Source organism: Planococcus citri, chromosome 1 (genome assembly GCF_950023065.1).
Source record: "Planococcus citri chromosome 1, ihPlaCitr1.1, whole genome shotgun sequence".
NCBI lineage: Eukaryota > Metazoa > Arthropoda > Insecta > Hemiptera > Pseudococcidae > Planococcus > Planococcus citri.
Window position 1 is genome coordinate 33,107,723 of NC_088677.1, and position 24,349 is coordinate 33,132,071.

The 24,349-nt window shown below is 31.0% G+C and overlaps 1 protein-coding gene and 2 long non-coding RNA genes across 3 annotated transcripts in view; 2 read left to right on the plus strand and 1 right to left on the minus strand.

The window, feature by feature from the left end:
* LOC135831473 (uncharacterized) overlaps positions 1-24,224 on the minus strand; it is a 31,405-nt gene extending 7,181 nt beyond the window's left edge. Inside the window, exon 1 of the mRNA XM_065343986.1 lies at positions 23,291-24,224. The gene's annotated coding sequence lies outside the window, so the exon portion shown is untranslated. The remainder of the gene's footprint in view (positions 1-23,290) is intronic.
* Positions 5,047-8,361, plus strand: LOC135831482 (uncharacterized). The gene is made up of 3 exons (XR_010556185.1): positions 5,047-7,404; positions 7,496-7,678; positions 8,176-8,361. It is a non-coding gene; the product is annotated as an uncharacterized LOC135831482 (long non-coding RNA).
* On the plus strand, positions 9,769-11,243 carry LOC135831481 (uncharacterized). Its single transcript, XR_010556184.1, has 3 exons — positions 9,769-10,224; positions 10,384-10,584; positions 11,101-11,243. It is a non-coding gene; the product is annotated as an uncharacterized LOC135831481 (long non-coding RNA).
* Positions 24,225-24,349: the final 125 nt, after the last annotated feature.

Sequence of the window (24,349 nt, forward strand, 5' to 3'; positions counted from 1 at the left end):
TATTGATAACAAATTCATCAAGCAGTGACCATTTGTGATTGATTTTGACCTTGGTGACTTTTGGTGAATCTGTCACCAAGAGGCCACCAAAACATAGAAAATTCATATTTGAATATCTGGTGGCTTTTGGTGAGTCAGTCATCAAGAAGTCACCAAAACATAAAAAATTCTTACTTGACTGTCTGGTGACTTCTTGGTGGCAGATTCATCAAGCAGTGGCCATAAGTGATCGATTTTATATTTAGTGACTTTCGGTGAATCTTGGTGACTTTTGGCGAATCGGTCACCAAGAAGTCACCAGAACATAGAAAGTTCATATTTGACTGTCTGGTGACTTATTAATGACAGATCCATCAAGCAGTGATCATTTATGATCAATTTTGAACTCGGTGACTTTTGGTGAATCTGTCACCAAGAGATCATCAAAACATAGAAAATTCATATTTGACTATCTGGTGACTTTTTGGTAACAGGTACTTCCAGCAGTGACCATGTGTGATCGACTTTTCACTACTTAGGTGAATTTCGATGAATCCTGATGACTTTTAATGAGTCAGTCACTAAGAAGTCACCAAAACATTTTTTTTTGTAAATTTCTAATTGACTGTCTGGTGACTTCTTGGTGACAGGTTCATCAAGCAGCGACCATATGTGATCGATTTTGTAATTGGTGAATTTTGGCGAGCCGGGGGTTGGGGCTTGATTTAAAAGTCGTGTCCAGGAATAATGTATAGCTACTGATGTTGCATAATTTTGAATGCTAGAAATGCATATGATATGGTAATATTTAAGATTTTTATTTCATAAAATTCTTTTTGCCACCTTATTTGAATAATATTATTTTTGAGTGAAAATTTTGAAATAACAAATTTGATCTGAAAGAGTTTGCCATCGGATGTAAGTACATATTTTGCTTGCATTCCATACATCTGCCCTCGTGCCCTAGTGTAATATATTGCTTTGGTCATCTGTACCACATTGTTCAAATTTAGATCTCTAGTCTGATCGATACCGATAAAAATTCAGATCCCAGGGTATTATCGTATAAGATCAACTGTGCCTAGGTTAGTACAATGTACTCGTACCTATAATAATGTGTACTCACATCGTCACATGTTCATTGGTGGTACCCTCATTTAGATACACGTTACGTATTTGATGGTTTTGTCGACTTACATAACCATACACATGTACTATGTATAGCCTTCATGTGTATTATTTGGAGGAGAAAAAAAATTATAATAAAGCTATACATGCGTTAAAAAAGCCTACGTATTGCGTACAAGTTGTCGAATTTCATAATTTACGAGATATGTATAATTCTAAATGGATCTCACACGTTGCATATAATGTACCTGCTTGTACACCTGAAATTTTTTAAATCTTCAATTTAAATGTGAGAAAAAATAGAACAAATAAATTACGAAATGAATTATCTCGAGTCGCGTTTAGGTATACTGTAGGGGCCATGTTGTAATTGAAGTCCAACAATACCGCTAATGTGATAATTTTTTAATTAAAGTGAGACGTTGGATTGTGACGAAAGCATTGTATTGGCATATTACACACACATTAGACAATTCGCAAGACTAAAGTCGAGTTGAATTCCACACGTGTGTTTTAAAAAATTTTTCTATTATTCGAGCATTGTCAATATATAAAAGCGTTAGAATCACTGTTGGAGCATTGTTTTTCAGAAATTGGCGAAACTTACATTAGTTTTGTTTCACAGTGGGAAAGTTTTTTTTTTTTTTTCTAAATAATGACCAACGTATTTGAGTGGATTTTGATTACCAACTCGGTCTAATTTAACAAAAAAAAAAAAAAATAATTTCAACGTGATGAAATCTGGAAAAATATCATCACGTTATGGAATCCATGTTAAACAATTTTACGAATTCAAATGTGTTTTTAAAAAAAAATCTGATTTAGGTCGTTCTCGTATTTTCGTTTCAGGCTATAAGGAAAAAATTATAGCATACTGTACGTTTGTTGGAACGTAGGTACGAACGATGATTATTAATTGTTTCGCATTTTAATTAAGTTAATTATAATTATACCTACTTAACAATTCATTTTAAACCGTTTATTGTTCGTGAACGTAACAAATCAACCGGTTTATAAAAAGTGTACCGTGTATATGGTAGGTATATGGCTAAGGCATTTCTTTTTCGAATGTACTCGTAAGTATACCGATTATTTAATTTAAAGATAACGATTTGGGGCATAAATTGAGGTACTTTATTATTTTTAATTCGTATTTAATCGTCTCTCGTTCGTTCCAACTTATTAGTACCTACACCTAGGTAGGTACGGAGTTAAATGATCGATCCTACTGGATACTTCGTCATTAAGCTCTTTGGTACGATAATCACTCGATGATTTGGTTGTAAGAAGCTTCGATATTATATTGCGCTGCGCATAATTTATAAATAAATATGATACCTCGTCACGGTCGTCTAGTTTTAACGCAATGTTAAAATTGACGCTCAATTTCTCAGCTCATTGCTTCCTTGATTATTTTTTTCTACATACGATGGGATTATCATTAGGTATATTGAATTCCATTGGTACTTATGAACGATTTCCATTTAGCGCTGGTAATTTTTTTTTTTCGCGAAAGATCGATGAAAAATTGAACTCTGGTGAACTTCCTGTTTTTGTGGGTTTATCGGTGTTTTGATCGAAATGCATTTTATTAATTTAATTACAGTCGAGTGAGGGAGTGAGTCTGTCTAATTGGAGGATTCAAATTTATGGTTAAAGTTTTGCTACGATGAGGTATATTATGTTTGGAATAAGAAGCATACTGAATCATTGATCGAGAAGACTTTGCCTTTCATAATTCATTAAAAGAAGGACTCCTACTTCGTGGTAAATTTTTTTCAAAACGTGGATCCTCATTTTTAGCTCCCAACCTCACTCCCTCTAGCGTATGTGGGTACCTATCTGTATTGAGTAATTTACATATGAATGTATTTACCTGACAAAGAGGAGATTAACAAATTAAATCACACAATTTTCGAGCCAAATCCTAAAATCAATTTGAATTGAATTATTTCACCTAATAGGAGGTACGATACGTGCGAGTACAATGTAATTTGTACAATGATCCAGTACCACTGAAACCACAAGAATACGCGAAGCAAAACCGAAGTAGTTAAATGATAAGTAGAGGACGATTTCATCACGACAGTCGACACCTTAGGTAGAGTCTGTTAGTCATAAATACGTAGTACCGAAAATAGCACCTGGTAAAGATCTTCCTGTTATTTGCGAATTCCTTGAAACACCGCTGTAGGTACATATTTTCTCACCATAGGTCATACCCGCGTGTAAAATCAAACCTAGGTACTACTTATGAAGATGAAGAGATTTAACAATGCGGCTCCAATTGCACCTACCTGTAGTATCTTTATCTACCTGTTATTTAACAGTATTTTATTTGCCAATGTTGCTTAATTTTAATTTATTTAGCTAGGTAGGTACACATTTTTGTTTGTTTCACGCGTGTTACTATGGAATGATGGAATATTACTCGATTATAGAGACACATCAATGGTACGAGTACATCATCCCAAATTGAGCACCGTACCGTTTGTATATAATCGTTGCTATTTGCCTTGTATTTTTCGTCGATGTGGTCAAGGTCACATATGTGGCATGGAGACTGGGGAGGACTCAGGAAATCATTCATTTTATTCGATGATCTTGACGATATAGTAGGCTATAATTTAAAGGCAGAACATACTCATTTTTTGTTCGGGGATTTTATTTTTTATACGAAAGGTTCGAAATTTTATATCAATGGTTGTAGAAGGGAATATTTTCGCAGAAATTAGAAAAAAAATGTGAAATTTGAAGAGTAGGTTTCGGAGAAGAAAAAAAACGCCATTATCAATACAAAATGAAGCATTGGAATTTGAACTAAAATAATGTGTTCAGTCGGTGCTCGAAATCTGGTGTTTTAATGATTACTTAGTTATCAATCTGAAAATTAATAAAAACAACAAAAATACGTCATTGATGCATTTTATCTTTCTTTTTAGAAAATTTACCTATGTCTGTTTATGACTTCTTTGCTGAATAATCAAGAAAAGATGTAGGTATGTCAAAAAAAAGATCACAAAGCACTCTTTGTTGGGTATGTAACTTAATTAAGTACATATCAGTTTCGTCTGATTTCATTTTTTCATGATGAAAGAAAATATCATATGAAATTCATCTTTCCATTTTCTCAAATTTTCTATCCACAAATAGCTCAGACATTTTACACAAGATATTTTTAAAATGAGGTCGTTCTTAATTATTTTTAACGCTATAGGTATTCATTTATCAATTTCTATCGTCTGTTTGCCCTTTTTGAGTACCTAAGTACATATTGAAAATTCTATTTTGAAAAAATCAATGCTAGATTTATGCTCAAGGGCTCAAGGCTCAAGATGAAAGTGTCCGAGTACCCCAATTACAGCATTTTCTCGATAATTTTGATAAAATTCCTCAAATTCACTATTTTATTCAAATTGAACGGCGCTTAACATTTAACAATCAAGGACATTCATCAACAGCATAAATAATAACTCATCCATCATCCTACGTGAAAAGTGATAAGAACCTTTTCGATTTAAAAGTAGAGCGATTTTGTTCACGGCCATTTTCTTTATAGAAGAAGACATATTTTTGGAGAAAACCGCGAAAAACTCATTTTTGGACTGATCACACTTTTCTCTCAACCGTCGCTCATCATGATTTTTTTTCAATTTTTTGTATTATTCTTTTCATTGGTTTTTTGAATTTTGAAGCGATGGTATTATAATAAAGTTATCATTTTGCCAGGTAGAATTATTTTTTCTCTTTGAAAATTTTTAAGTAAAATTTTTTTCATATTTTTTCAAGCAATTTTTTCCAGTGTTTTAAATGTTTTCCAAACCATTTGTAAGTATCTTATTATTTTCAATTCTCAGTGCAGAAAAAATATTAAAATTTTTTAAATGTACTTTTTGTTAGATTAAATCACTTTTTCGTTTGTATTTTTTTTTCCAAATTGTAGTTTTCTTTCCCGTTTCTTTTTTTTAATCGTGTTTTTCAGTTGTTTTAATTTTTTTTTTTGAATACTACAAAAACTTTTTAAATGACCAAATTATAAGTATCTATACCCGTTCCTATTTCTTTAATTTTTTTTTCTTCAAAATGTGGTGTTTTTAAAAAGTAGCGTATTAATGATTTTTAAAAATCAAATATTATTAGCATGAGGTTGTCTTTTCTTTCCAATATTTTCCCTGAATAACCCAACCTCTCTTCCTACTAGAAGGACTACTTCATGTAAAAATCGAAAACTGTTGAAAAAACATGGAAACGACAAGAAATTGATAACAAATCATCAACGATTAAAATGACTCAACAATGTGAAAAATTGAGACCATTTGTTGATCAATGAAAGGAAATGTTTACGATATTTTTAAAAATATCAGCTGAACAGAAGATCAGACAAAATAAAATAATCATAATTGAGCAATAATCGGTTATTTAAAATGCCAGACGAAAATATTGAAAATTTGATAACAAAATAAAATGTTTTTTGAGGAATATGAATGGGGGAGTGGGGGGACAGGGGAATTACCTTCCGATTTAAACGAAAGTTCAATGTCATTGTCATTGCTTATCATCAAAAATGGAATTGAAACGTTAGAAACGTGTAAGTACCTACCTATAGGTACCTATTTGCTTAAAAGATCGTTAAGTTAAGTGCTCATTTTTTGAGCTTTTTTGAGGTGAAAACTTGTTCCAATTAGAGATGTGCAATGTGAAAAGTGAAAAGTGAAAAGTACTTTTCTTTCAATGAAAAGTTGAAAAGAAAAGTTCCTACTTTTCATTTCACTTTTCAGTTTTTACTATAAAAAAAAGCGAGTGACCAATCAATTTACTCATCAGAGATCACTGACCTCATTGATGAAGTCAAATATCAAGTTTCACTCTCTCCACTCCTCCCCCTTCGCAATTCAGCACCCATTTTTGATATTTTTCACAACATTTTTTTCAAAACTGAAAAACCCAAAAATGTTAGAGGCTCTAGAAAGGCTCAAAACTGCCACTATTCGATTAAGTAGGTTAAAAAAATGATTTGTTTTTTTGTGTGTTTTAGACATGTAAAAAATACATCAATTTGAAGCTCTTACAGAGAGCTTTAAAATGAGACTCACATGATTTACTTTTCACACTTTTCACAACTTTTCACACTTTTCAATGAACTTTTCACTTTTCATTTCACCAAAATTACTTTTCTGAAAAGTGCACATCTCTAGTTCCAATCCATCGTGATGAGTAAGAATAATTCAATGTTTTGCTGGGTCATTGGTCAATTGTGATACTGTTTTGGTTTTCCCATAATATCATTTTTTCCATAGAAATCTCAAATCAGGTGATATAGGTAGGTATCGAAATAAAGAACCTGGTAATGGTAACGAGAAGTGTTGTTAATTAGGTATGTAGAAATAAAAACACGTGCTTTTCTCTTCTACGCATTTATTGGACTATGCATATTGCGTAGGTAAATATGAATCATATGTTTCGGCGATTATTCAATAAACTAATATGTAAAGAATGTATTACCTACATTTTACTCGACAGATTTCTTCTGAGAAAAAGAAAGAAATGAGAAATCAAAAGAGCATCGTAATCGATCGATGACTCTGTATTTTGAATATTCGCGTATTTTAATACATTAATAAAAGTAAGTAAAATAAAAGGCAAAAAGAAGTTTGAAGGGTTAGGTTTTTCGATGGGAAATTTAGGGATTTGATTGCGTCATGTAATTCATCATCTTTAGTAAGTTGATGTATGGTTTTTTTGGAAATCACTCTGCTAATTTGTCATGAAAAATAACAATCGTCTCGAATATTCCCATTTTAATTTGAAACCATGTTCTTGCCAATGAACCAGGACGCGTCTTCATTTGTTAATAAAATCGTAGACAACTGTTGCGTAATCATTATCAATTTTTTCCTCAATCATGTGAAATTTCAACGAGTGTAAAACCGGACCGGAAACAATAAAAAAATTGTAAGCCTAATGTGAACATCGATAGTTTTAAATAAATTTCATCGCGATATCAGTGAATAAGGCGTCATAATCTTGGTAGATACCTCAATCAGGTGATTGGGTAGTCTATTCTTTTTCCATAAATTTGGCGATTTTGTATCAAAAACCGTAGACTATCTCTGATAATAGTGATAATACACGTGGGCACGCAATTTTTTAAGTAACGTAGTTTGCTTTTCAAAAAGATTATTTAGCTTCGATTTAATCGTTTGTTACAATTCGGATTAGGTACCTTACCTATTTTTTTTGTTTTTAAAAAAGCTTCAACTAATATTGCGAGTATGATTTTCAACGTGAAAATTTTCGGTAAGTGGAGTAATGCCTAGATTTTTTTTATAAATTATTAAAACCACCTGGTTTTTTTTTAAACATCGCTGAAAATATTTTATTATTACAGCTCTTGTAATAGTGGCAGTATGGGCTTGTGCTTTTGCTTTACCAGCGAGGAATCCAGTTTATAATGATCCCTGTGTGGGGAAGTGTAAAGTAGACATTTTTGGCAGAACTACATTTTGCGGAACTGATGGCTGGACTTACATTAACGAACAATTTTTAATTTGTTTTCAAGAGTGTGGAATTTGTGAGTATGAATTTGCTGCTTTTTACTTATCAAATGTGTGTTTTTGAAACCTTAGTATCTATCGAAATTCACTTCTCAATCCTCAGAATTGGGTTTTTATTTTGTTAATTATATATCGCATTGTTTTCAAATTGGGGTGTAAAAACAATAGCAAATTATTTTGCGATAAGAATCATGTCTTCAAAGTACATAGGTACTTGGTCAATGATGCAATTTCTATAGCCATTTCAGTTGACTTTTTATTGTTTTTGGAGAATTTTCAAATAGTGTATTTTAACGCATAATTTGTGATCACGGTGTAGTTTTCTAAAGTTTTTGTTTTGGAAGTTTTTATGGCTTGATATATTTTTTAAAGCATTCCAATTCGGTCAAATTAAAAAAATTACCTTCAAACTGAATTTAATTAGTATTCAATTTTTTTTCTCACAATTTTTTAAGGCAGGCTATCTATTTCTTAGTTTTGTATTTATAATGTTTTGTTTGTTTTTATTGGACAGCGATTACAAAAGCCTATGATGGTCGATGCAAACCCTTCAACCAGATGACGTAAACTGTGAAACCGATTAGCTCGAATGACATTTCAATCTAGTTTAAAAATTAGCTTTAATATACGTAGCAAAATATAAATTTTTACATGCTGTAATTGTCAACTTTTCCAATAGAAAGCATATTATTATACTTTACGTACAATTCATTTTGTTCATAATTTTGTTACAAATCGGTGAAGAATTTTCAGTGTAAGTATCAAACCCTGAAATGAGTGAAAAAACACCTCTCAATCATTTTGAAAAATTCAATGCAAGAATTTGAGTGAAAGTTTTAGAGCAAGGAAGGTACTTCAAAACAATTCGATGTCTATCCAAGGATTCAAATTTTTACAAACGAGCTTTTTTTAATTGGTCAATAACGCTTACGCACTTGGTAGCAAATTTTCTCAGATTGTGACTTATTTTTCTGCAGGAGGCTTTTCCTTTGAGATATTGTAAGCCAAAGTTGGAAAGTTCAACTAGAATCTACTGTTTTTCATCACGAAAAATTTATTTGAAGAAAAATGGAGAGAAAAAATTGCAAAGCATAAAATTTACCACCAGGAAGAAAGTAGTTACTGATTTTTCGAGATTGAAGTATTGAAATTATAAAAATCATTAAATTATACACAGTTGATGAGACGTAGATAAAGGTATGATTTTTCTTCTCCAAAGTCATGATTTTTACAAAATTTTTAAAAAAATATTAAAAATTGGGGCCATTTTGTTTGAGTTTTTAAAATGACATCAATAAACAATAGGTAATAATTCGTTTTATAAGGTCAATGGTCGATTGTGGTAGGCAATTTTTCGTTTTTTCGATGTATCATTTCTTTCGTAGAAATAACAAGTCAACTAATATAGGAATCAGAATATAGGACCTTGTAACCAGAAATGTAGCTAATCATGTAAAAATAAAAACTCGTGGCTCGTGTGCTTCTCTTTTACGTATTTATTGGACTATGCTGCTTAAGGAAAATGTGATTCATGTGTTTCAACGATTATGCAATAAACCATGTAAAAAATGTACTTATTACCACTTGCCTTTCTTTATCTGCGAAAAAAAAGGAAATTGAAAATCATAGAGTACCGGGATCGATCGATGACCCTGTACTTTCGATTTTTGTTTCTTTTAATAGTATAGGTATTATTTCGTTATACCTATTTCAAAACATAATAAAATGATGAAACAATAAGGTGCTTGGTGGGTATAAAGATAGGTAGGTATACCTACCTCGTATAAACAATAACATCGGGTCAGTTTCAGTTTTAGTTTTTCATTGTTGATTTCTTCCTGTCTGAGAGATGATGAAATTTCTGAAGTAGGAGAGGAGGGGGGATGAGTGGACAGTAATCACCTCATGTTCCGATTTTTTTGCCCTTGATGAAGAAAATTTTTGTTAATAATTAATCACGAAGGCAGTTTAACTGATTGATTTCAGTTTTTTTTTTTTTTTGGAAATCAATCTGCTAATTTGTCATGAAGAATAAAAATCGTCTCGAATATTCTCTCTTCAATTTGAAACCATGTTTTCGCCAATGAACTAGAACGTTTTTTAGTTGTTAATGAAATCGTTGTGGATTCATCATCACTACTACGTAATTACAATTACTTTTTTCCTCAATTAATGAAATTTTAACGAGTGTAAAAAGCGAAAACAACAAGAAATTTAGCAAGCCTAATGTGTTCATTGACGAGTTTTGATTAATTTTATCACGATATTAATGAATGTGCGTCTTAACATCGCTCGGTAAATTGGATGAGTATTGTTTTTCTTTGAATTAGCCATTTTGTAGGGTTTTTTATCGATAACCATAGACATTTTTCTGATAAGGGACGCGTAGACACGCAATTTTTTTTAAAGTAACGTAGTCTGCTTTAAAAAAAACATTAGGTATTTGGCTTCGATTGAATTTGTTTGTTACATACAAGGTGGAATACCTATAGCTTCTTTTTGTGTTTGTGTTTTTAAAGAAAAGTTAATACTGCGAATATGTTTTTCAACGTTAAAGTTTACGGTGAGTGATGTCTTACTTAATTATTATCTGCAGTTTTTTCTTATCAATAGGTGCTTAATTAAATTACCTGTGCACGAATAATTTTTATTTTGTTTTAATGAGCTTATAGTTATGAATTGAATTATTTTCAATGCCGCGCAAAATGTTTTGATATTGCAGCTTTTGTGATGGTGGTGCTTGCAGTTTTGGCTGGTGTTTCTGCTTCCCCAGCACCACAGAATGGAATGAATCCAGTTTTTAAGGATCCGTGCGTTAAAACTTGTGAAATAGATATTTTCGGAAGAGAACCGTTTTGTGGCAGTGATGGTCGGACTTATCTCAACACTAGCTTTTTAGATTGTTTTGAAAAATGTCAAGTTGGTGAGTAACTGTTGAATTTTTTTGATCAGCTTTTTTTCCCTCGCTTATAATGAGTTGAAACTTGAACGTGTGTTTTTAATTTAAAAAAACTTTGAATTGAAATTTAATAATCTTTCGATCCCTAAAGTTGATATTTTTTGGCTATACTTTATGTTGGATTATGTTTTACTCGCGATGTGAAAATATAAACGCTATTTTTCGTTGAGAGGATCTCAGTGACAAATTGTTTTGGGAGTCCGAATTGTAATGTAGGCAACTTTTAATAATTTTTGCAGTGAAGTGATTTTTTTCGTTTTTGTACGATTTTCGAACTTTTTCTGTGTTTGTTTTAAATTCAAATTTTGCCAAAATGAAAAGTTATATACCTACCTATTCGAATAGTTTTTCACAATGATACGATCAAGGTTTCACAAATTTTTCATTTACTTTTTTTAGCATTTTATTTATTTATTTATTTTATTTATTTATTTTTTGGTTTTTAATATTTTATTGTTTTTTTTTTTTTTCATTGAGCAGCAGTTACGAAGGCTTATGATGGACGTTGCAATAACTGAATTCAGCATAACAAAAATTGCGAAACCGGTTTCCTAAGATAACTTTGTAGTCTAATTTGTATATTCTAAAGGTTTTTTATTTACAAAATAAAATTTGTTACATTCCGCAGTTTTCAATGATACCAAGAAAAAGAACAGATTATTTTGAATTGTTGATGGAAAAGTGATGCCAATTTAAAACTAATCAATTAAACAGTAAAAAAAAGAATTTTTCACCAAAAGTTAGTGCCTAGGTAATTACCCTTTAACTTACTCTTAATAGGGAATTTTAAAACCATACTAGAAATGTTTGTAAATTTTTTAGTTATTGATTTTAAAATTTGCCAATGACACACTTTATTTACAATTATTATTTTTTCCCGGCGTTTTTCAGATTGATCTGAAAAATCCCAAGTGATACTTTTTCGATTTCTAAAAATTTTTTTTGTCACCAAAATCTCATAGTCAAAAAAGTGCTCTGCAAAGTGAGCTTTATTCCTTGAAATGTCAGTTTAAGAGATTTCATTACAAAAATGTTTGTTGAAGTGCCAACAAATTGGTGAGTTTTACTTACAATATTTCTAGAGAAAAGTAAAATGATGAAAAAATTACATAAAAGTATTAGGTCAAAAAATTTGAGTTGTCTACTGAAATTTCAACAAAAAAAATGTCACGAATCATGCAATAAACTAACGATTAGATAAAATATTTCTACCTATAATTTTTTAAAATTAATTACAGCTGATTTTTTTTTTACTTACCTAATTTCAATGAAAAGGTAATTGAAAAAAGGAATTTGGAAATATGTTAGTAGCTTTTTCTTTCTTTTTTTTTATGAATAATTTATAGTTTATTTTTCGTGTTTGTAAAATATTGAACCAGGTGCATTTTTCTTGGTCTTTTTGTACCACCTTTCCTCATTAGGTTCTTCTCCTCTCGCTCACCCCCCCCTCTTTCCATTAATCCGATACCTACCACAAATTCAATTTTTTACGTTTTGGAGGCTTATTGCAGGACTAAGAGAGCTTTTATCGAAAAAGCAATCATAGGTGTTCATTCCGAATTTTAATTATATTTATATGATCCAGCTACCTATCAGCACCACTAATAAGCCCCAAATTTCGAAAAAATTAAAAAATTTTTGTAACCTATTTGATTTTACGAAATTTTAGGTAGGAGGTGAAATTATATCTAGTGACGTTCTAACCTATGCAGGTAGTGAAAATTTCATCAAATTACTTATGTAGAGTAATTTTTTCTCCAGGTGTGAACGGAAGTGAAGATTTGCATATAGATTACATTAGGTAAATTAAATTCGCCTTCAAGATGAAAAAAAAAACGATTTCCTTAAAATTTATATAATTTTTAAACAAAATTTTGTGACAGATGAAACCGAACAGACGTACAGAGTAAAATATGTCTTTATTTACTTTTTTTCCCCCCCTCTCGCCAACGATGGTTGCAAAAAAAAAATATCAAAATTCTTCATTACTTTTCAATGCTTTCATCATCAGCGAAGGTATTTTTTTTAGATTTAAAAATCACATTAAGATGTACGTACTCATCCCACTATGCGCCTACATATTTCATATCTGTCTGCACTTACCATCAAAAACAATAAAACTTCGATTAACGGTTCTCATTTTTTTTTGAGAGGAAAAAAAACTAATTTTTTTTTTCATCTCGTAACTATGGCTGAATAAATTTCTTGTAATTTTAGCGCAGTAACCCAGCTGGAGCACACCATGTGATTACGGTTCTTACTCTGTATTCTGAATGAATAGTATTTATCATTACGAACAAAAGAGAAAAGTCAGATTCAGGTTATATAATGGCTAGAATCAAGCTACTCCATGTTACAACTTACCGACCCTAAAGGCATGATATAGTGTCTGCATCGCAGTACGAGCACTGTTCGCGCGGAATATTAATCTTCTAATACCGCTATGATAAATTTAACCAAAGGAAATTCAAAGTTCTTCGCACTCGATTGTTCCGTATTAGTTCATTTACCAAGCTACCGTAATTTTCGATTCGACTGTCTGTCGAATTCTCTATTAGGTTCCACTATAGGATACCTATCTATTGTTCAATACAGTATACTGTGGTGGTTGGAACTTTCACTGAGAGATATAGATAGGTACCTATTTTGAGCTTTTTGAAGTATTCGTATAAGCGTAAGTGGCTTCGCTTGGTCGTGTTAAAGGTGAAATTGCCATCTTATTTAACGTTGTGATTTGACGTAGGTTGAAGATAGAGAGGAACCTATGATGAAGTTTATGAAATTCATACCTACCTATAATATAGTATTAGGTAGATATACTCAACTATAAACTTGATGGATTAGTTTGTACAGCTAACTTATACAACACGAGAACTGAAAAGCAGACGAAAATTTGCCGAACTTATTAATAATCACGTTGTCATTTTCAATGAAAACCTTTCAAATTTTGTTCGATGAATTAAGATTTATAGGTACATAGGTATACGTTGATATTTATTTAAATCTCACGTTATGTTGAGTAATTTTTAGTACACCTATTCATTTTTTCCCCTTTTAAAAATTACGAGAAACAGTGACATTAAAATAAACAATTAACGTGCGGATAATTATAACACATCGGGTATTTTCGACCGACTTCTCGAATTGGTACCTAAGTGTGCATTTACCCATTTACCTAATATTATATCTTAGGTTAAAAGGCAACGTCACCGTATTCATTCGACTTCGTTAAAAAATTAGCTCCATAAATCACGATATACTGATGCAAATATATGTAAGTATGTTAATTCCATATTTTAACTGTATAATAAATAATTTTATCTTTATTACTCGTTAATGAACTCATTATACTCCTATATTATTTTTTGCACGATTACAATAAGTAATTTATAACTGCAGGAGCACTGCCTCGGGTACCTATATACCAGTCAAATGGTCGATTTCAACGATTTTTGGCGCTTTTTAAAATGAAGATTCGAGTGAATCGAAAATTCTTTCAATTGAAATTTCACAATCTGAACGACCGATCTTTATTTTTCATTTAAATAATTATGGATGTCAATATTTTTGAATGAAGGCTCCAAGTGAAATGGACTTATTCAAATTCCCCAAGCAAATTTTGATGATGAAATGTTGGAAAGATTATTAAATTAGGACGCTAAAATGTTTCCATGTTTTTAGCTGGAGGTCAATTCAATTTTTAAGTTGTCGAAGCAATGGTTTAATTCTAATGATTTGTATTCGCTAATTTTTTATGGATCTTTTTTAAAGCGGGTCAGTTGTGATATTTTTGTTAGAGAGGAATTTCCAAAATTCTTTGGGTCCAGCTAAAAATTATTCTCCATTCTTTTTTCAGACTCACAATTAGATAAGTCAATAGGTACCTCAGTTCTTATGAGCAAATATTCTCTTTTTCGATTTTTTTTTTTTTTTTTTTTTTGAGAAATTGTTGGATTGATTAATAAGATCTGATCAGATCTAATCATATCAAAACTTTGGTCAGACCAGATCAGGTCAAGTAAGGGTCAAATTGGATCCATGAAATGTCTGAATCATGATCAATAATGTAATCATTACATATTGTCCGCTGCATAGCTAAAAATGATAGGTAGGTACCTAGATTTAAAAATGAAATTTGAAGTACTATAATGAGATTTTGTTTTTATTCAACTTACTTTTTTAATTTTGCTTTTCTTCTTCTGGCCAGATATTAAAAAATATATTTGAAATTTCAATTAAACCCTCTCTCCTCCCCTCCAGCTGGTCATTCAATTATATGTATTTTATTCCCACTTTTTCAAATGATACTTATACTGATTTATCAATTTTTTTAAACTTTTCTATTTGTTTACACTTCACAGCTCGTTTTTATCCCTATATAAAATTATTTAATTTTAATTTAATCAATTTATTTAATTTTTTTTTGTAAAGGAAAGAGTCAGTAATTATCATTAATAATTTTTTTTTTTTTTTTTTTTTTTTCAATATAATTACCTATTGTTAATAAAAATATCAATCTCAATCTTTTTATACCTAATTTGACAATTTCTGAATGGTAAAAGTGTTGAAATATTTTGCAAATAAGTATTTTTTCAACGCAAAATATCGTATAATAATCACTTTTCAACATTCTCTTCACCATTTTACTGGAAATTTCATGATTCACGAAGAAAGGTTTCAATGACAAATCTTATCTAATACACGAATATTGAGTGGTTTTAAAATTCAACTATTTGGGATGTTAGCAGGTGAGATGATTATTTTTTTTTTCTTTTATTGGAATTCTTTAAATAATTTTCAGTATAGAACAAAATTAAAACTCGAGTGATAAACCAATTATGATAACAGAAATCAAATGAAGTAGAAAAGAAAAAGAGAATTATTGAAAAAGAAGAAATTAGAACTAAAACTATCGAGGAAAATTTAATTTCATTCGAGAACGCGATGTTTTCAAAAGCTTTCAGAAGTTTCTCGAATAAATTATCGAGTCTTTTCATTGCGAAAAAAATCTTATAAAATTATAAATGTTCTAATTATTCGTCACTATACGAATAATTAACTCGCGAAAAATTCAATTTTAAAACAAACTCGTACAATTTGGAATCGGAAAGAGTAAAGAAGATTCCAACCAAGCTCAATTAATTTATCAAAATACGTGTAGATAATCTAGAATATTATTGGTATTGAAAACTCGAAAATCGAGTTTTACTTTCGTTAGGAATAAACAAACGAAAAAACTTGTGAACATCATTACTTTATTCAGCCGGTTAACATGTTTATTATGCCTACTACAAGTTCCTATTCTTAATGCATGATGAGAAATTCGTACGAATACATGGGTACTAATCTGTTTACATTTTTCAAGTAATTTTTCTCTTTTAGCGCCAATACTACAATGATATAATCAAATAGGTGACCTTGAAATCGGTCAATGTTAAGGGTAAACTAGTAAATAACAAAACTAGTTTCAAGTTTTCAAAAAAAAAAAAAAAAATAGAAAGTTTTATATTTCTCTTGCATAATTGTTTTTATACGATTCTCTTCGTACCTTCTACTACGAGTATTTATCACTAAAAATGGGAATCACATCGTATATTTCTCGTGTCTCGGATCTCGACATTCCATTGTAGGTCAGAAGTGATGCATTTTAAAGCTATCAAATTTCATTTTCATTTAAATGTTTAGGTACATAATAAATTACCCATATATGCTTTTGTCTGTATGAGTAGGAGTATTTTAAAATCGCAGACACAAAAATGAATGACTGGAGTTGTATATCTAGGTACCTAATAGGCAATGTTTAATTTCATAATTTTTTTGACTATGATTGCAAAATGATAAGCTAGGTAGGTACTTATTATTTTTTCATTTTTCTGCTGTTTGTTTGTTTTCTTAATTTTTTTATTTATCGTTATGTTAGTTGAGTAAAAATACATACATCGAAGTTAAATTTTTATTTCGTGACATTAAAGACCTTTCCTGAAGCGATGTAGTACACTTAACGCTTCGGGTCATTGAAACATATAGGTAAATTTATACCTACAGGTCACACTACATGGTTTTCCAGTCCAATTTACCTAGTTGACATTTACATATTTGATCGAAAAAATTTGACTCACACTTTTCTAATTATCAAATGAAATCATACAAATTAGGTAATTACCTATACTAGTACGTACAGATAGGTAATACTTTTCCAGGTATCGATTTCAGTCCGAATACTTCGAAGTGCATCGTAACCCCTGTATTAATTTACATATGTAGATATTTTCAGCATTAATACTCGATGGCATTAGTGGTCTCGTCAACATTGAAAAAAATTCCAATAGTTTAAATAAGATTAAGACACCCAGACTAAATTCCTTAGGGGTGAAAAAAAAGTACGTAATTCAGTAATTTTAGTGCTTTCTCTTTCACAGAACTCGTACCTAATAAAACTAGGTACTACCTATTCAATTATTTAGTGCATACTTCGAAATGTGGAATTTATTCACCGCATGTTTGTTTACTTGTGTTTCAATTCATCAATAATATTTAATAACATCCGAAAACTGGTATTGCCCAATCATCGCGTCCTTGGCATATATTAAAATTTATCCGGAATCATTCGTATATTTTTTTTGACCTGTCGGGGATTTTTTTCATAGGGGAAATCCTTCAATGACCAAATAAGTGTATTTACCCGGCAGATCCATGATCGTGAATCCACTTCATTGAAAAACTAATGGAAATTTAATCGGTGGCAACAATTTTAAACGTAGTTTAATTTCATTGAAGAGGTTGATAGGTCTATTACGTAGGCCTATTTAGGTGCCATGTTTACACTTCTAGAATCCGAATTACGCATTTATTTATTTATTTACTTAAACTTATCTATATCTTACCTACTCAATCATTTAATCAACCTTACAACTTTTTTTAGTAGCAAATTCTCATACAATTACATATTTTGTGATCTTGATAAAATGAGCTTTTCATGAAATCTTTACTGTGCTCGAGGAAATTTTTTCAAGTTTTCAACAGTCTGACAAAAAGTCAGAAATCTTTTTTGAATTTTCAACAATTCATTGATTTTTTTCCAAGTTCTCAAAAGTCAGACTTGATACCTTAAAAGTCAACTTCTATATAACTCAAAGTGTTGGAAATTGGTCATTTTTTTTCAAAGTTCTTGATCAAAACAGAGACAAAATATGATAAAATCAAAATCAAAATATGTACTAAAAATGAATCCAATAATGGTGCTGAAAAAATGGCGAAAACTTTTTTTTGAATAATTTAAAAATCGAGATTCACAAAAAATTTTCATTTCTTGAAGTTTATTTTATTCTTGGTTATGAGAAGATAGAGAAAAAGAAAAAGATGACAAATTGAACACTCTATTAAAAATTTATAAATGTTTTTTCAGTTAGGTACATTTATACTTTCTGAATCTCTCTATTTGAAATAATATACATAAATTCAAGAATGCCCCCTCTCCCCTCCACAATTTAACCACAAACTCTCGACAATTTATCCAAAATGTGGAAATCTTTTCTTGTACCTATTAGAAAAGTTTGCTTTTCAAAATAGATATTCTGCATTTGGACGGAAGAAATTGTTCAAAAAAATGAATGAAAATGAAAAGCATGTTGCAAAAAATCTTTTACCAATCGAGAATATTCAATTTGTTTGAATTTTGTTCTATTTCCTTGTTGTGATGTGGAATCAGAAAATGAAATTTGATTCATAGATAAATGATTTTGTATTTCATTTTACAAAGAGGAGGAGGGGGGGGGGGTATGGAGTTGAAATTTTATTGTATCGAGATAGGTCAAAAATTCAAAAATTTTCGAATTTCTTCATCACTTTATCACAGATACCCACTTTTGTTATTGCTAGAAAATGTGGCTAATTACGTACAAACAGAATTTCGAAAACACCAAAAATTAGAGGAAAACTGAAAAATGATAATCCTATACTTTAAAATCATGAAATGTGCAAAAAAATGCATTTTAGTTCAAATTGTGCAAAATATTCAGATTGAAATGTGACTCATTTCATGAGACATGTCATAAATGATGAATGACACAGATTGAAGCTATACGAGACATCTAAACTAATCATTTTGACCATAAGGAAACACGCAGTTCTAATGTAGGAATTCACACTCGAAGTTATCCAAGTCAACATAAGTAGGTACTCTTGTTTTCACTCACCTGTCGTAATGATACCAACCAACTGAAAACCCATGCACTGGAGGAAATTTCGACGAAAAAAAAAAGGTATCTATTAGAATTACCGCAAATAAGTTCGTAGAACGACACGCTGTTTTATATATTACGTCACTATTTATGATGAATGACGTAATGATAAAATGAATTAGGAGAAAAAATGTACCTACGAGAAAGAAATGGGAAAAATATGTTCAGTCAAATCGAGTAGTAGGTACTCTAAATAAAGATGGAAAATGAAAATTGGACCGCATATTGGCCGTGATTTAAGCATCTACTATAGTATCTTTGAGTCTGCGTCTCATGTTGAGACAATATTACACAAGATCTAGATTAGAAATTACCGCGGTTTTTACATGTACGCAACATCCGAAAACAACCTTCGAGTTCGAATCCGGTTTTGCGTTCACGAACTAGGCGACCATTTTGATGTAATATGATAATGTACGTGTAGTTAAACCAATGAAATGGCATCGGTGAAAATATATCACGTGTATGTAGTAGAAGAGAACTTGCGACTTGCGTGGGTATCATAAAGAACTGGTTAGGTCTACTGAATTACTCTCGTTGTTGGTACGTAGTATGTACTTTGAAAATCACGATGATTTTTCAAGGGGAAGAGGGAGAGGGAGGGGAATCGCAATAAATAAACAAATTATAGGTTCGCGAATAGACTTTTTATCGAAATGGAATTTAGTGGATTTTTTTCTCGTTTAATTACCTATTACTCGTAGTAGCTTCAAACTTGATTATTTACTTTGATTTTTGGTATATTATCTTCTCAGCATAAAACAATTATCGTGCAAAAAGTAAATAATTCAATTCACGTATACCTAGGTATCAATTATAGAATGCGGTTTTTATGGTATTTTTTTCCCAGTTGAACTTTCCTAATTATCTCATGATCTAGAATCGTAAACAATTGAACGAAAATCATGCATAAATAGGTAATAATAATACATTTAATAATAGGTTGGTACTTTCAACGCCACGATTTTTTTTGTCAGTGTCATGATAAATGTGACACAATTTGAACTTGTATCGGCGGTGTACTGCAGCATTTGTTGTTTGTGCTGAATTACAAATTAACAAAATGGCATATTGGTTTGTTCCTGGTTTCATTTATTTACTGACCATTACCTAAATAGTATTTAAAAATTGGCAAATGATTAAAGATTTGTGGTTTGGCGCACGTAGTTACTCGTATAATTTTTTTCCTTCTGAAACCAGTCGACGCAAAGTCACGTGACTCTTGGAAACGTGTAATTGTACGTTTTTGGAATTGTATTTTCAATCGATTAAATGTAAATAAGCATTTCCTTATTTTTGTTTATTTGTTTATTTTTTTCGAAAAAATTTTCGAAGATGGATCATATTATTCAGAAAAAATTTTCATTAGTATTTTTGGAAGATACGAGTGGCCATTAAATCGTATCGAAGATTAAAAAAGTGGTAATTATTATACCTAGTAATGATTACCAACTTTAGCACTAGGTAGTAATTTATTTTTTCCAAAAATAACCTGTTTGAAGATACGTGCCTTTTGACTGTTCAGAAATTTTCCGTTTTTGGGATCAAATATTTGTTAAAAATGTGACTAAGTATACTTCCTTATTTTCCTTTAAAAAAAAATATGTAAAGAATCATACTATTGGGAGAGGGTGATTCTCTGCAGATATTTTTTTGCAGTGGGAAATTTTATGTTTTACAATTTTGTTTCATGTTCATTTTTTCCATAGGATCCTTAGTTTTTTTTTTTTTTTAAAATGAATATTGTGAGACAAAAAAGTCAGGGAAAATGTCAAATTTTACTTCACAAACTATCGGTTCTTTAACTTTGATAATTTTTACTCAACAAAACAAAATTTCATGAAAAAAAATAAACTACACTAAATACGTGGAAAATTTAAAGCTTATCAATGTTGTTTCTTTTCGCATTCTATTCATAAAGCTCTCGGTTTTCCCAATTTTTTCATCAGAAAATGTCGATTTTTGAGAAATAGGTACCTATTAAAAGTTTTGCCAGAAAAATAAATTTTTTTCTCCCAAGAAAGCTTCATTTTTGTGAATGAAAGTGTAAGATAAGCAAGGAGGAGGAAGGAACCATTTTAATACACCGATTGTTGATTATGATTTTTAGCAAATCCTTCATCTTTTGCTTCATCAAAAATTCTAGAATTCAAGACTTTCTCTCAATGAATTCGGCACTGAAGGGTAGTTTCTTCATTACAAGTGAAGGGATGAGTTGAAGAGGAGGGATGTAATCCTGAATTTCTCATGCACCAATTTTTGATGACATTTTTTGCTAATGAATTTGTTTCTTGAAGACCTTTTCCGAAAATACCAATAAATCTTAGGTTGGAAAGCAATTAAGGTGGAAAAGGGGGAGGGAGTCAGCTGCAGAAGATTCAGTATTTGATGATTTTTTTTTTCAAAATATTAGTATTACAAAACTGTGTTTTATTTTTCTTTTTGTTTTTTTGTTTTTAAATAAGAGGTGAAATGAGATGATGATGATGATGATGATGATGATGATGATGATGATGATGAGGGGGGAGGGAGTCATCTTTATGGAATAACCATCCATTTTGTATGTTCTTGCATATCCATTCGTTTCAGTAGTTTTGGAATTTGAGAACTTTTTCTAAACAAATCTGGACTGTGAGAACAATCACTTCATTATGGGGAGTGAAAGGAGCAAGATCAATCTCATGCAGCAATTTTTGTCTGTGCTTGAGTTTATTCATTTGCTTCAAAAGTTGTAGTGTTTGACGACCCCTGCACTTCCCAAATATATTAACAAAAATATGAATTTAAAGAGCACTTGTTTCAGTATGGATGAAAGGAGGTGATGAAGGGGAAAATTATCCTCATGTCTGATTGTACTTGTATGTATCTTTTTGCAAATCCATTCGAGTTCCTGCAAAAATCAATCGTTTCTCGGTAAAAATTCTAACTGAAATCTCATTTTTTTTCATCGAAGAATACTTTTGAAAAATTAACAGTCCTACGAAAAAATTAAGAAAAATCAAATAATTTTGGAGCGTGATATTAAAGATAATTACGTAGATAAGAGGGGAGGGATCATTCTCGAGTCTTTGCTAAAATGTCAACGAATCTATGAATTTCAAGATTTCAAGAATAGTTGCTTCATTAGAGATGAAAAGTGTTAAGGTAAATAAGGAACTTTGTAGCTAGAAATGATTAGAATAGAAAAAATGACTCTTGCTTCTCAGAAGCAAGGTGTTGTTGAAAAGAAGGGAATTAGCCTCATGTACTAAGTATACTAATTACAGATTGCATCATTCTCCAAGTTCATTTACTTCAAAGGTCCTATGGCATTTGAAGACCTACCACAAAATGTAAACAAATCTGGGTTTAAAAAGAAATTGAGGTTATGAGAGAAGAAGTGTCCTCATGCACTGAGACTATGTCGATTGTATCTTTCTGCATGTCCATTCGATTTTGGAGTTCAGTTATTTATTGAATGATTTTTTTTTTTGGAACATTACGTATTGGCCGGTCGGCTACCCTGTGTTTGGCCACTATAAAATCGCATAAAAAATGAGATAACCTATAATTTCACGAAGCAAATGAGTAAAAAGTACTCGAAACCAAAAATTTGTCATTTCTGGATAACTCAAAAATCATCTTTTTTTGGAATCAACTATTTCCATTACGATAAATTAACAGCCCTAACTCATTTCACTGTAAAAATCTCACAAGAATTTCCACGTAATTAGTATTTTTCTGCAATATTTGCTCGTAAAATAAGAAGTGTTAATCGAGAACCTGTCGCAAGGAGACACATTCCATTCATTCTCTTTGTTATGTCATCGAACTTGACATCGCTTGAAACGTACCTAACCAGTAGCGTGTAATCCTATTTACTAAAACTATTGTGTTGCTGTTTATCTATTCATATTTTCCACTTATTATGATTTCATTCTTTATTTAGCGTCAATAGATAATACTTTTTTCACAGGTATTGAACCATGGCTATTTTAGAGAGTTTATTAATATCAATTTCACTGCTCTTCGCCCAGGGCCCAGATCACCACATTTCTTGTACTCGCGACATTTACCCTGATGAAAGAAACATTCAAAATTCAACGTTTGGATCTACATAGATGTACCTTCATAAAGTATTCCATTCTTTAGCCCAGTTACTAGATTAAATTTATGTAGGTATGGTGGTCAACATTTTAGAAATATTTCCTGAGCTATTAAATCACCAGCAACTGGTTGCACCGAGATTTTATTACCCACATCTCGTAATCTCGTTACATATGTAGATACCTATTTAACAAGCTCTAGAAGTTCCATCCATGTCAAAAGTATGTATTAGCTTGCTTCATATTTCGTAGCATAACCAAAAACTACAGTCGATTATGGCAAAAATATAAAATTTTTATCATAATTGCTCGAAAAATTATTTTAAAAATTTCTGTATCGCTTACTTTTTGTGAAAATACTGCTGAATTGCTGAATAGTGGCGAATCCAATCACAAGCACAATTCACAAAACACCAACGCGCATGAATTTATCGAATTGCGATGAAAAAAAATACACGAAACTGAAACCGATTTAATCGTACGACCGCACCGATCACTGCACAACGGGTACTTTAAATCACGCGTACACAAACTCCAAGTCCGATCGAGTAAAGGTGGTAGGCTGAGTAGTTCTAGGTTGTTAACAATTCCTTGCCACTACCACTACCCTCCAGTTGTGCTGGGTTATTTGAAACTGGATGCAAAGATGATGTATCATGAGTCACTTACGTTAGAAGTTAACCAAGTTAATCCGATTTACCTTCGGTCGAATAATTGTTATTACGGTAACGTTTTTTTTAGCCTAACATATTCTTCTTCAGCGTTCATTGATTATCTATACGTACATGTTTCCGAGAGTCACCCATCGGCTATGACGTCGTACTGTTACTGTATATGATTAGGTGTGAAAAGAAGAGTGCATTTAATTTATGCAAATCTAGTCAGAATTACCTAGAATATGTGTTTTTCTTTTTTGAATTTTTTCACTTTTTAGGTAAGAATTAAATTCCATCGTAATGCATAAATTCCAATCGGTAATATACTTATATAGTGGATGATATCATAGGAAAATAGAATAAATATTTATGTTTTCACAAGATATAGAGAAGGAATTTCCTATTTAAATGACGCATATTTTCATCTAGATACCTACTTACTAAAGTAGGTACTACGATAGAAAAACATTCTTACATTTCACATTTTCCTCTACGAATGAGGTTCAATTTTCAAATTGTTCGATAAACTTTTATAGCCCGGAATATTAGCTGTTGGCAATCAGCAGTTTTGCAAAATTGAAAATAGACAAAGAGTCGGAGCAATAAGTATTACAGAAATATACTTACAAGTATTTTGTACTTTACTTTACCTTACATTTAGAGAAAACAATTCAACCGTATCGAAGTTCTCAACGTGATGAAAGAAACTGCATCGAGTTATTTGGCACTCTTTATGAAGTATTTGAAA